The sequence below is a fragment of the Carettochelys insculpta genome, chromosome 25, assembly GCF_033958435.1.
Source record: "Carettochelys insculpta isolate YL-2023 chromosome 25, ASM3395843v1, whole genome shotgun sequence".
In the NCBI taxonomy this organism is placed as follows: Eukaryota; Metazoa; Chordata; order Testudines; family Carettochelyidae; genus Carettochelys; species Carettochelys insculpta.
Genome location: NC_134161.1, coordinates 3905183 through 3918076, shown reverse-complemented (window position 1 = coordinate 3918076; position 12894 = coordinate 3905183). Strand labels below are relative to the sequence as shown.

The window sequence follows — 12894 nt, the reverse complement described above, 5'->3', positions numbered from 1 at the left end:
CCTCCCACCCTCTTACACACACACACACACACATTTTCATGCTCTTTCACGGATGGGCTGCAAGTCTTGTTGACAGCAGAGAGGTGGATGGCTCCAGCAAAGCCCTCCCCTTGTAGTCAATCAGTAGCAGATGGTCCTTCTCAAGTTACAATGGCTATTTTGTGGAAAAAAACCACAATCCCACCCTCCAGCAGGACTCTTGCAAAGCAGTCTGACCCAGCCTGGTAGAATCCGGAGAGAAACTATAGCTTTGTTGAGAACTAGTTGGACCACATCCACCGGGCGTGCTGGACTGTATCTGAACATGGCTGTCATTAACTGGGCTCGGTTTCCTGGAAATCAGTTACAGGAACAATGATTAGCCTGAAAAGAAACAGCTGTATTCAAAAAGGCAGTCCCATAGCACTTCAAAGACTAACCAAATAATTTATTGGGTGATGAGCTTTCGTGGGACAGACCCACTTCTTCAGATCACAGCCATACCAGAACAGATTCAATATTTAAGGCACAGAGAACCAAAAACAGTAATCAACCACTTCATTACTGTTTTTGGTTCTCTGTGCCTTAAACATTGAGTCTATTCTGGTCTGGCTATGATCTGAAGAAGTGGGTCTGTCCCACGAAAGCTCATCATCCAATAAATTATTTTGTTAGCCTTTAAAGTACTACTGGACTGCTCTTCTGTTTTCATAGTATATAGACTAGCACGGCTTGCTCTTTGTTACTATTCAGCTGTATTCAAAAGAGAGACTGGGCCTCCCTTTCTCCATCTGTGCAGGACTGTTGCTAGGCAGGTCAGGTACCGGGCAAAGAAGCATTAGTGCTGGAGAGATAAGCCAGATAGGCAGCCCTGGAGGGTCTACTGACGTTCTCTCACCTGTGGAAAAGATACACGGTGAGCCACAAGACAAGTTTTCCCAATGCATATAATCCTCTCCTTCCTGCCTAAGTACTGAGAAACAATCTGTGCTAGGGCACCCAGCCAAGGAGGCCATGGGCTTTGAACATTTGCTTGTTTTAACTGGACTGACACCCATCAAACGACTTCACAGAGGGGGCCCCCCACACAGCAGCATGTGGTTACTACAGAGCTGAGGCAGACAGAGGCATACTAGGGAAGGACTCCTTGGTCCACTCCTAATCCCCAGAGCCAGATACTTGCCGACAAGGAGGCTTTTTCATGAGGTTAATCAGGCCTGCAAGGGCAAGGAGCAGCCCAAAATGGTTCCCGGGGTCAGTAAAAATATTACACGTCTTTCATGCCTGTGAAAATGCCCTTTCCAGAGAGTGCAGGGGGAGGGGTCAGCCCCCCGCAGACGTGCACACTAGCACTCGTGAACTACAGTAACAGTGGAAGAAGTTTCATTGGCCTGAAAATCATGACCAAGTAACAGGAAGTGGGAGCCTTTGCTGTACAATATTTTTACCTAAGTCGGGACTTTGCCACACAGAGTAGGGGCCCTAGTTTCTGATTACTGAAATTTGCTCTCAGGAAGAAAAGGCTTCCACACACTTCCTGGCGCATAGGAAGAGTGATTGCAACAGGGACACGATGTCTCCATCCGAATGTTTACCACAGAAAAGGGGCCCCAACAGAACACAGGGATTTTCCACCCTCGGAAAAAAATATGTTGTGGAGTGAAAGGTTCTGAGAAGTGCTGAACAGAAAACGGAACTGAGGCTGCAGACTTGACACCGATTAGCACATTGCTCTTAAAAACACGCGCATTTCATCTTACAGTAAAAGCATTGCAGAACAAACATACCGAAACCCCTAAAAGATGCGTGCTAATAAGCTTGCCAGAGATTACGAGGGCTCTGGTTGATAACAGCGCATCCAACCATGGACAACAGCAGGAAGAGTTTTACCGAGGGATCCTAGGTGCTATTCTTCCACTGTATAAAAATGAGACCAAGGAGAAGGAGTCTCTCAGTGAGACAATAAGCATCCTTGCATATTGATTGAAAGTAAGGATTCTGAATGGAAAAAGCCCACCATCCTGTCACTGACTCTGAACTTTGGAAGCTATAAACATACGGCAAATGTTTCTGCCTGTCTCTTGGCAGATATCATGATGGCCAGGCATAGCCATGCTTTGTACAGGCAGCTGGACTATCTGCTGCAATATTCCACTCTGTGCGAGCACTTTAACCTGATCTTTTTTTTTTTTCGTTGCCCTGGGCTTCTCTCACAGGCTGCCGTGCAAGAAGAGTTGGAATAATGATGTAGCTGCATCAAGTTGATGGTGAAAAAATGGTAGTGTCTTTATTTCATTTTTACCTTTCTGAAAAGATGTGGGGTTTCCACATACGCCCAACCCCTGCTGTTGCTCTTCCTGACCTGTCTCTGTCTCCTCCTGACTCTGGTATGTCTAGGCTGAACATTTCCCTGATTTCATGGCGTTATTTCCAGCAAATGACCATCAAACTAAGGAGGCCTGCTTAGTTTCCTTTTCAGAGCCTGGTGATTATGTAGCCTCCCCCAATTACAAATTACCACTCTTTCTAAACATGCACAGTTATTCTTACAGTAAAAGCATTACAAAGCAAACATTGAAACAGAGCTGCTCCTAGAGGTGGGCAAGCCAGGCAGTCGCCCAGGGCTGCTGCTTTCAAGGGGCCGCCAAAAGCCCTGCACTGCCCGCCCTCCCAGCTCTGGACCAGCTGCTGCCACACTGCCCGCACTCCCAGGCGGCTTCCCCGGTCCCGGACCAGCCCCTGCCACACCACCCACACTCCTGGGCGGGAGCTCTGCTCCTGGGAGGCCCCTGCCCAGGGCTGCCAATTGACTAGGAGCGGCCCTGGCTATCTCTCCCAGGGTCTCCTGGGACCCAGCCTGACTCCATTGTGCCCTTTGTCCTTATCCAGAGAGATGTCCTGACAAAGAGAGAGACTCCAGATGACACCACCATGCCCATCAAATCTAACTAACCCATGAGCATCACTGGTATGAGAAACTAGCATCTTCACAAATACACAAATAGTCCCATGTGCTCTTTCCTTCCCCTCCTCCTCCTTTTTTCTTTCCAAACTCTCTCTTTGCTATCCCTCTGCTTTTTCCTGAGGAGCAAATATGCTGTGCTCCAAGTCCTAAATAAGGGTGGAGGTGAGAGGTGGGTGAAGTGTTGAACTGGGGAAAAGGGAGGGCTGCTTCTCAGTGATGGCCTGCTCCCCTGAGAGTGATTGTACTATTTATTATGAAACTGATATAGTTATAGCTGTGGCTTACACCACACTACTAATAGGAGGAATAGGATTACACCCAAGAGGAAAAGAAACTCTGCCTGGGGTTTTTCTAACTCCCAGTAGTTCTCTAAAATAGCCCGCGGGTTGGTGGAACTCATTGGCTGTTATCTATCCCAATTTCTAAGAGCTGTTATCTATCCCCAAAAAGTGTGAGTTTCGAGTTTCAGGGGATAGGACTTAAGGATTAATAGGAGAAAGTGAGGTACACACACAAACAACTCTCTGTTCTGTAGAACACAAAGGTTCAGTAGACCGCGCTTCCCAGCTGAGGCAGCTTGCTTTCAGAACTTCCTGGTCATTGGGTCAAAGCCCTCTCAGGGATCCTGGGGTGTCTTTGCCTCAGCCTTACACGTGACCCTTACAGACTCATAAAACTAAAGACAAACACACAGCAATACACATAGCTATGGCAGGGTATGAAAAGAAAAGCCAGAGATAATGTGCAACTGCTAACTTTTACTTACGTAGCTGAGCAGGTACAGGAACAAAACAAAAAAACACTGCATCTGGGTATCTAAGCTATACCGTTACAAATTTCATTGTGGTACCAATAGGTTTTCACACACTACTCTATTTAACTCATGAGCAGGTGGGAGGAGTGGTGAAGGGTGATCAGTCCTTGTCGCAGACAGCATCCGGTCTCTCCAGGATTCGGGAGTTCCTCCTCCTCCTTACTTTGTTGCCCCCTTTTATGATCTGCTGTTTGCTGGCTCCTCCCGAGGCCTGACACATCACATCCTGGTTGCTTCTGCTTCTCTTTGCCTGCAGCCCCTCTCAGCCCCCTCCCCATTTTACCCAACCATACATCCCATACTCCTTTTTCCCTTTTAAGGTATGCAGCTGGCACCTCTGGGCTGCTAGGTCAGAGGCCATGGCTCTTTTCTGTATAGGGTTTTCCTGTTTGTCAATTTTAGACCGGAGGGTGGGGGAGGGCTGGCTGCAGACAGTGCAGTCTGCAAGCACTTCAGTAAATTCCATTGCTAACTGGGTTAGACTTTCCCAATTCACTTGGTTCCTCAGTTCTTGGTCTGGAGTTTGTGGTTTAGCCTTTTGTGCTAAGGCACATTTCCCTATCACAATTTAAAAGGGTCTCTGGACCCTGCCTCCACCGCATGTACATCACCGCGTTGTTCAAGTGCCCATGCCCGAGCGTGGCCATTCACTTAAGGATCACCAGGTAATTTTGCACATTTCCCTTCAGTCTAAGGCAGGGGTCTGCAACCTGTGGCTCTTAAAGGACTTCTTTAGTGGCTCCAGACACAAAAACAGCAAAGTAAATAAAACCCTCCTGATTATTTTTGATGAACAGTGAACATCTAAAAGCCCAACAATGAACAACTCACATCTCAACAGCAAACAATACGCAATCTCAAAACGTTGGACAGATCCCCCCATTTAATATGTGGAGTGCATTGTGGGATACGATACCGTATCTGTGTTTTGATTGTATCAGAGAGGTTGACGAGTTAGTCTGTATCTTCCAAAACAACCAGACATCCTATGACACCTTATAGACTAACAGGTATTTTGGAGCATAAGCTTTCATGGGCAAAGACCCGCTTTGCCAGATGCATGAGTGGGGCTTCCAGAGGACGGTCTAAATATATAAGCTCACGAAAAGGGGGGAGGTCCCAATCAAGAGGAGGACCAGAATTGACAAGGTCAGCTGAGTCACAAAGGATGGGGATATTTCGTGACACTTGTTACTGAATCTTTCCTAAAAATTTAAAAGCCTCTTCAGTGGTGTGTTTGACATGGTACTAAACACACTGAGATCTCTGCACACCAAACCCCAAACGCTGTTTAACTCCATTTTCTGTTACATGGTCACATTAACATCTTTGTCTCTTTGAGCCTGTCCATTAATACCAACTCGTAGGGAGACACTTGTATACAAGTTCTTTTTATTGCATCTTGTTACAACAGATTTGCATAGCCGGTAGAGAAAAAAAAAACAGGTTAATCTGAATACAAAAGCGCAAAGCGATTAATCGTGGAGAAATGCCTCGGAAAGGACTGGATGCGGCCTGTATATGACGCAGCTTTGGGGCAGCAGTCTCAGTGGTGCTGTGGACTTCCATCTGTGGCTCTTTGTGCCCAGCTAGCTCTTCATGTAGGGAGGAAGTCTCACACTGGATCTGGATACATGGCTATGGCCCAGCACTGGTGAGAGTTAGAAGCTGACTCTGGTGTGTATCACTTAGCACTATACTGCACTGCCATTATGACAATTACAATGATGATAAAAATGACTCCTATGGCGATCCCGGCAATGTTCAGTGTGCGGGCGGTGCGGGAAGCTTGGGATGCACGTTCCATGTCACCTGTCCCAGAGGCATTCTCGGCCTGGAAGGGAAGCAGAGCGCGCCCCATCAAAACCGTTATTTAGATTCCGGGCTCATAAAATCTCCACCCCAAAAGGCACCCACCCAAAGCTCCAGGTGCCACTGACATGCACAAGGCCACAGGCATGACAAAGAAACACACAAACAGCAGTTCCATCCAGGACTGCTAATGGGGGATGAGTGTGGGGTAAAGGTCTCTCATCAGCCCTGGCTGCATGTCTGCCTCTCACCTAGCATTGGTCATTTATTAACAGTCACATGACCAACATAGCTTAAGTCCATGAGCGCAGAGGTCCACAGATCAGTATCCTGTCTGTCCAGCATCCAGTGCCAGATGCTTTACAGGGAATGAACACAACAGGGTGATTACTGATCAATCCATTGACCTGGTGTCTATTCCCAGCTTCTGGCAACTGGAGCTTTTGCAATGTCCAGAACGCAGAGTCGCTTCCCTGACCATCTTGGCTACTAGCCATTGGTGGACTAATCCTCCAGAAACTTACCCTGTTCTTTTAGAACTCAGCTCTATTCTTGGCTTCTTACAATATCCCTGGCCAACTAGTTTCATTGGTTAATTGTGTACAGTGTGAGGAAGTACTACTTACTTTTTTAAACTTGCTGCCCACGAATTTCATTGTGTGAAAGGGTAAATGCAACGTGGCTATTCACTTTTTCCACATCCTTCATGATTTTAAAGACTTCTATTAGGTCCCCTCTTAGGTGTCTCTTTTCTAAGTTTAGAAGCCCCAGTCTTTTTAACCTCTCATCAGATGGAAGCTGTTTCATATCAATAATTCTAATGTATCTTCTTCTGAGATGAGACAACCAGAACTGCACGCAGTATTCCAGAGGTGGGCGCACCATTAATGTAAAAAGTGGCATTATGATATTTTCTGTCTTTTTATCTATCCCTATCCTTATGGTTCCAAATATTAGCTTTTTTTGACCACCGCTACACATGAAGCAGATGTTTTCAACAAACTATCTGTGATGACGCCAGGATCTTTCCTTCCTCATTGCACTCCTCCACCCCACAGAAATCTTACCATCAGCTATTTCAGCCTTTAGATCAGTGGTTCTTAACCTTTACTGCAGCCTGCATCCCTTTGGTTCTCAAAATATGTTCTCGCACCTCTTAGCAAAAATCAAAAGGCGATGAGGGGACATATACACTTTTAAATGAATATTAAATAGATGTAAGTAGTTTTACATTACTACTCACCACAAATAATAGGGTTAAAAACCTGAAAATATTTTTGTTTGTATATTACAGTAATCGTTAAAAATGTATAATGTTAATAAACACACAGGTTTGATGAAACAAAGTAGTTGTACTTATATGCCTGTGCTAAATTTGCATTTTCAATGATTTACCTTCTAAAAAATCTGGCATATCTTGCACCCCCACAAAGGGCCTCACACCCCCCCAGGGGGTGCATGCACCCCAGGTTAAGAACCACTGCTTTAGATGATCGCCATTGAAAGGGATGGGCCTTCCAGCATGCCAGGAAGTGGAGTTCCCTGTCAACTGAGCTCTTGGGTGGTCACACAGGAGAGATTCAAGCACTGCCTAGCTGATTAGCAGACTGCCCACAGACACCAACAGCTGGTAGTGTGTGCTTCTATAAGTGGTGTACATCAGCACTTGCTTTAGTGAACACAAGAAAAATTATTCCACCCACTGATGGAAGAAAAATTAAAGGGAACACTACCGGGAAGGATCAGCAAATGCTGTTGGAATGCAGCTACCCTAGGCACCAATCTGTCCCTGTCACAACGGTGAGCACCTCACAATTTCAAGTGAATTTATCCCCTCAGCACCCTGTGACACAGAACGGTAGCTATTGCCATTTTACAGCAGGGGAACTAAGTCATAGGGAGTCAGTGGTGCAGCAGGGTTGAAACCAAGTTTCCGCTATCGGGGCGAGCGCCCCAGCCATCGAACCATCATACGAGGAAGCAGGATGCGCCAGAGGAAAGGGGATTCAATTTCCAGAGGAGGTCAGTCACATGCAGGATTAGAGCTGGTCAAAGAATTGGTGGAGAACATTAACAACCTCTCACCAAAATTTCTGTGATTTTTGGGAGACTCCTTTATTTTTAACCAACTCTATTCAGGCTGTTCCTGTCATACCCCGTTTGCTGAATCACACACTATGGAGGTTGCCACTGGCGGAGGAAGGGAGAGTAGGATATTACAAAGCAGAAATGCAATCATTACATCACCACAATAAAAGAAAAGGTTAAGAGACTCTGGGGGTTTTAATAAGGATTTTTTATATGTAAATTTGACAGGCCTCAAGTCTAAAACCCTGATCCTACAGTGACTTAATGCATACACACACCTGATTAAACCCATTTGTGGAACTACTCATATTCATAAGCAAGGTTCTGTGGCACCTTACAGGATAACAGATTTATCAGGGCATAAACTTTCCTCGGTAAAGCCCACTTCATCAGATGAGTGAAGAGTGGGAGTTAGATAGGCAGGAGTATATACATAAGAACAATAAAAGGAGGACTTCTATCAGAGAGGTAGCCAAGTTTGTCTGTATTTTCAAAAACAACAAGAAGTCCTGTGGTACCTTATAGACTATGATATTTTGGAGCATAAGCTTTCATGGGCAAGGACCTGCTTTGTCAGATGCCTGAGTGGAGTTCCAGAGGAGGGGCTAACTACATGGGCTCGTGAAAAGGAGGGAGTCCCAGTCAAGAGGAGGGCCAGAGTTGACAAGGTCAGTTCAGTCAGGGAAGATTATCAGTAGCTGATGCGGAGGTGTGAACATTAAGGCTACATCTACACTACAGAGATCTTTTGAAAGAAGCTCTTCTGGAAGATCTCTTCCAAAAGAGCTTCTTTTGAAAGAGTGCGTCCACACACAAAAAGGGGATCAAAAGAGCGATCAGCTGTTCCGAAAGAGCATCTGCACAGCCCCTGCTCTTTTGAAAGATGGGCCAGGCATCGAAAATGAAGACTGTTCTTTTGAAAGAAGGGCCCTGCAGGGCGTCTACACACTTTTTTCTTTTGAAAGAAGCTTTCGAAAGGGGACACTTCCTGAAACTGGAAAGGAAGAGTGATTTCGAGAGGAGCACCACATTCTTTTGATTTTCTTTCAAAAGAATGCTTTTTGCATGTAGACGCTCCATGGGGTCTTTTGAAAGAGCCCCCTTCTTTATAAACATCTTTCAAAAGAACTTGCTAGTCCAGACGCAGCCTGAGAGAGGAGAAACTGCTTTTTCTCCTCTCCTCTCTTGATGTTCACAATGCCACATTAGCTGCTGCTAATTGCCCACATCTTCCCTTGCTGAACTGACCTAGTTTCTCCTTTCTTGATGCTCACAATGCCACATTAGCTACTGACAATGGGCCACATCCTCCTCGACTGAACGGACCTGGTTTCTCCTCTTTTGATGTTCACAACTTCACATTAGCCGCTGATCTGCTGTGACTGAACTGACCTTGTCAATTCTGGCCCTCCTCTTGATTGGAACTCCCTCCTTTTCATGAGCCTATCTGTTTAGACCCTCCAATGGAACCCCCACTCGTGCATCTGATGAAGAAGGTCTTTGCCCACAAAAGTTTATGCTCCAAAATATCTCTTAGTCTTTTAGGGGCCACAGGACTTCTTACTGTTTTTAAAGAAGGACTTGTCAAGTGTCTGACCAGTGTTAATGAGTCTAAGTTAGTGTGGATGTGTTTTATTCGTAGCATTTGTTGTGGAAATGTAACTATCCAGAGAAGGGGAATTGCCTTTGTAGTCTGTGAACCAGTTAAGGTCTTTACTCAGTCCAAAATTGATTGCACAGGATTTGCAAATGAACTCCAGCTCATCTGTCTCCCTTGGTAATCGTATTTTAAAGTTCATTTGTAGCACATGCAGAATTGGGGCTTAATGCCCTTGACTCCACAGAACAAATGTGCATAGACAGAACTGGGGGCATGCCATTGTAATATGACTTATTTCACCAATGTTATGCCTCCTCTTTGTGAGTGGCCTGCAAACTGACGGGCTCTTGTTTCCCTGGTTGAAGTTATTGGGTGGATAGTTTTGTGAGTAAGTTGTGGTGGCAGTATTGGGAATATGATCCACACGTTTTCTAAAGAATTCAGATTTCTGGCTTTTTAAGGCCACTCTGATATTATAGTGTAACAAAGGCCAAAGAATTTCACCCAGTCATTCCTGCTCGGGAGGAAACTGCTCTTTTCATTACACAAACAAACAAACACCATTGAGATGAATAACCTGTGGCAGAACTAGAGCATGACTCTTGGGAAGTAACGGAATAACTTTGCAAAGACAGTGGATTTACCACTTCCTTCAGGACGTCGTTCAAAAATTTAATTCCCCCCCCGCAAAACCACTGAGTTTCATTTCCTATTCGAATATGTCTAACGATAGCAGCTTCCAGAAACAGGACCTTGTTCTGTCTCTTTCTGCTAGCCTAAAGATAACCTTAGTGTCAGATATCTTTTCCCTCTGTAGGGACTGAGGGCAGATTTTAAATATTATGGAGGGTTTCAATGGGAATAAAGTCTCTAGTTGCTTCTGAAAAAATCACACTAGGCAATTATCTGTATCTGTAGGTGCTTGAATACATGTGAAAATTTGGCTGTTAGAGACCATGAACATAACAGCTTGATACAAGAGAATAGGTGCTATGGAGTCACTGCCAGTTTCATGAGCTATTCCTTCCTTTCAAGTCAACACCTGCAAAAGGAACTTTTGTTTCCATCACTGGAATTAAATAAGGAGAGTATTCTCTCCATTCAGAAAACCCTAACCACCCATAAAGAAGCAAACCCAGGCATACAGAAAGACTGATTCTCATAGGTAAATAACCAGAGATTAAATGCCAAGGAAGGGCTCTTATTCCTTGGGAAAGAATGTGAGATCACAACTAAATAAATTATCCTCAGCACAGTTATAACAGCAGTAGATAACAACAAGCAGAAGCCCTGGGTTAAGAGCAGAAAATGAAGGTGATTGGGAATCTCACCTCATAGGCTCTCTGACTTCTAACCTTTCAAATGCCTTTAATCCTCTTCCCCTCCTCTCATTCCTTCCTCAAATTCCACAGCCATCTGCATCATGTTCTGGTGTACGGGAGGGCCTCACTTGGATGAGGGATTATTACTCCTTAGCCAGATGGGAGAGGCTAATGACATATTAAGCAATGATTTCTAGGGAGAAGCAACAGATCTGACCATGCAACTTTCACCTGCCCTCTCTCTACTTGCACAGTCCCTGTCAGAGACTGGACACGTTGCCACTGAAGCCCAGCCACACACACTTCTTTGCTCAAAGCATGTACATGGTTAATTAAAGTGGAGCCAGCCTCCTCTTCCGGGGGATCTGTGGTGGTAACACTGTCATCCCGGCATATTTACTTCATCTATCAGTGAATCTCTTAGGGCAATGACAGCTTCAGGACACCACTTGGTTATTGCTCAGAAGAAAATACACCTCAGCTGGGTAGCTCAATAAAATTAAAAACCAACCTTAAAAGACAACGGTTTTAGGGAGAGGCATTTGCCTACTCTGCACATCGGCTCACTGACTGATTTGCCTATAGCATTCAAAATCTTTGGGAGCTGGGAAAAAGAGAACTAATTTTTCGCATAGTTGTCAAAAAGCAATTCCTAGTGAAAGAAGCGTGCTGTCGGGAACTGATAGCTTCTGTTTATGCCCAGAACTATCATAGCACATCCCTGACTGTGAATCTACCTATACAGGGTTAGCTGTGTGCAGACAATCCACAGAAGAGAAGATTAAGTATGCATAGGTCACAATAAACCTTAATCTCAATAAAATAAATCTGATTGCTCTAGGGCGCAGGGCATTTGCTACTGTCCCAAAGAGGCAAAATGCACATTCTTAAGCCAACGGTCAAAGCAGTGGACACAGAAGTCTGTGCTGCATGTCTGCACGTACCAGGCATGCAAACAGCTCACGTTCCAGTATGTACAAGCCTATCCCTTCACCTACGCACACAGACAAGAGAAATGTTTGGAAGCAACAATTCCTGTCCTTGCACCAAGTAGCCCTAGAAAACTGCTGAAGGAAAATTGCATGATTCCCTACAACGTCTGGGAATCAAATCCAAATGTTTCAACACCTTTAAATTCAAAATTAGAGCTAGCTTCTCCAATGCTCTCCGTAACAGACATTGTCAGTTCATTTTTGTAAATCAGAGTTCTAAACTGTGCTCCCAAAACCCCCCAACCACACAAACAAACAAAGAGTAAAATAAATAACAAACTTACTCTGAGAGAATAGACCAGAGCAGCTATTCCCAGTGGCAGGCAGCAGCACAACAAGTTAAAGATAGACAAGGCAAGATAAGTAGGGACCTGTCTTTGAGCTGTCTCCATCTTCAGAAGCTGTCCGTTTTATATTTTCTAGTGCTGGAGCTAGGACGGCTTTGAAGAACAGCAACAGAGTTTCCTCTGTTAAATCTTGCAGTGGGGGAAGGGGAGTCAAGCATGCACTTGCGTGCAAGGCTGACAGCCCTCTTCCTCAATTCCATCCCGTCAACAACAGGTTCAGGTTGTAACCAAGCTATTCTCCTGTTTCATATTGATTTCTGTGATAAACTAGTAGGGCTATGTCTACGCTGGTACAAAACTTCAAAACGGCCATGCTGATATGAACTGATAGGAACAGGGTGAAGTAAAAAGGGTAGTGATATTAAAGTACTGCTGCAGCAGCCCTGAAATATTGGCCCAGTATGGACTGGTAAAAACCACCAGTTCTTACCAGGATGCATGCTGGCCCATATGGCTCCACTTTCCCTTCTGCAGGGGCCATGGTTTCAGAACTCAAGAAACTTTCTTTCTGGGATTTCTTCTCTAGAACTCTGTGAGATGGAGTCTTCTGACACCGAACTAGGAAAACACAGAAGTAACTGTGGAGATATGTTGTGCTTAGAAATTTGGCAGATCCCTCTTTCTGTGAGCTTGGCTGGCTGCAAGATTCAACTCCCAGCTAATGGCTGCTATGCTCTCCTATATCACAGAACAGTCTAGATTAACTTTCCGTAGCAACTTTCAATCCAAAGTCCTAAACAAGCTGTAAGCGCTCCAGGCCTGAATTCCACGCAGGAAAGTTGTAAACAATTGGAGCAGGCCCCATCTGAACTAGGGATCTGTGCAGGTGCAGCTCCTCATGGCCGAGTAAAGCCCGAGGAACATCTTTGTGCGGGAATCCAAGGGTGTGCTTTGTCTCTCTCCTACCTTTCACAGCCAAGCTGCTCCTACGTGCCTCCAGTGTGATTTGTGTGCCGACCCACCGCCAGCACACTC

General features: G+C 45.2%; 1 long non-coding RNA gene across 1 annotated transcript; it reads right to left on the bottom strand.

Annotated features, from left to right (window-relative positions):
* Window positions 1-5133: 5133 nt before the first annotated feature.
* Window positions 5134-12341, bottom strand: LOC142001655 (uncharacterized). Its single transcript, XR_012642542.1, has 2 exons — window positions 11857-12341; window positions 5134-5592 (listed from the first exon to the last, which is right to left on the bottom strand). It is a non-coding gene; the product is annotated as an uncharacterized LOC142001655 (long non-coding RNA).
* Window positions 12342-12894: the final 553 nt, after the last annotated feature.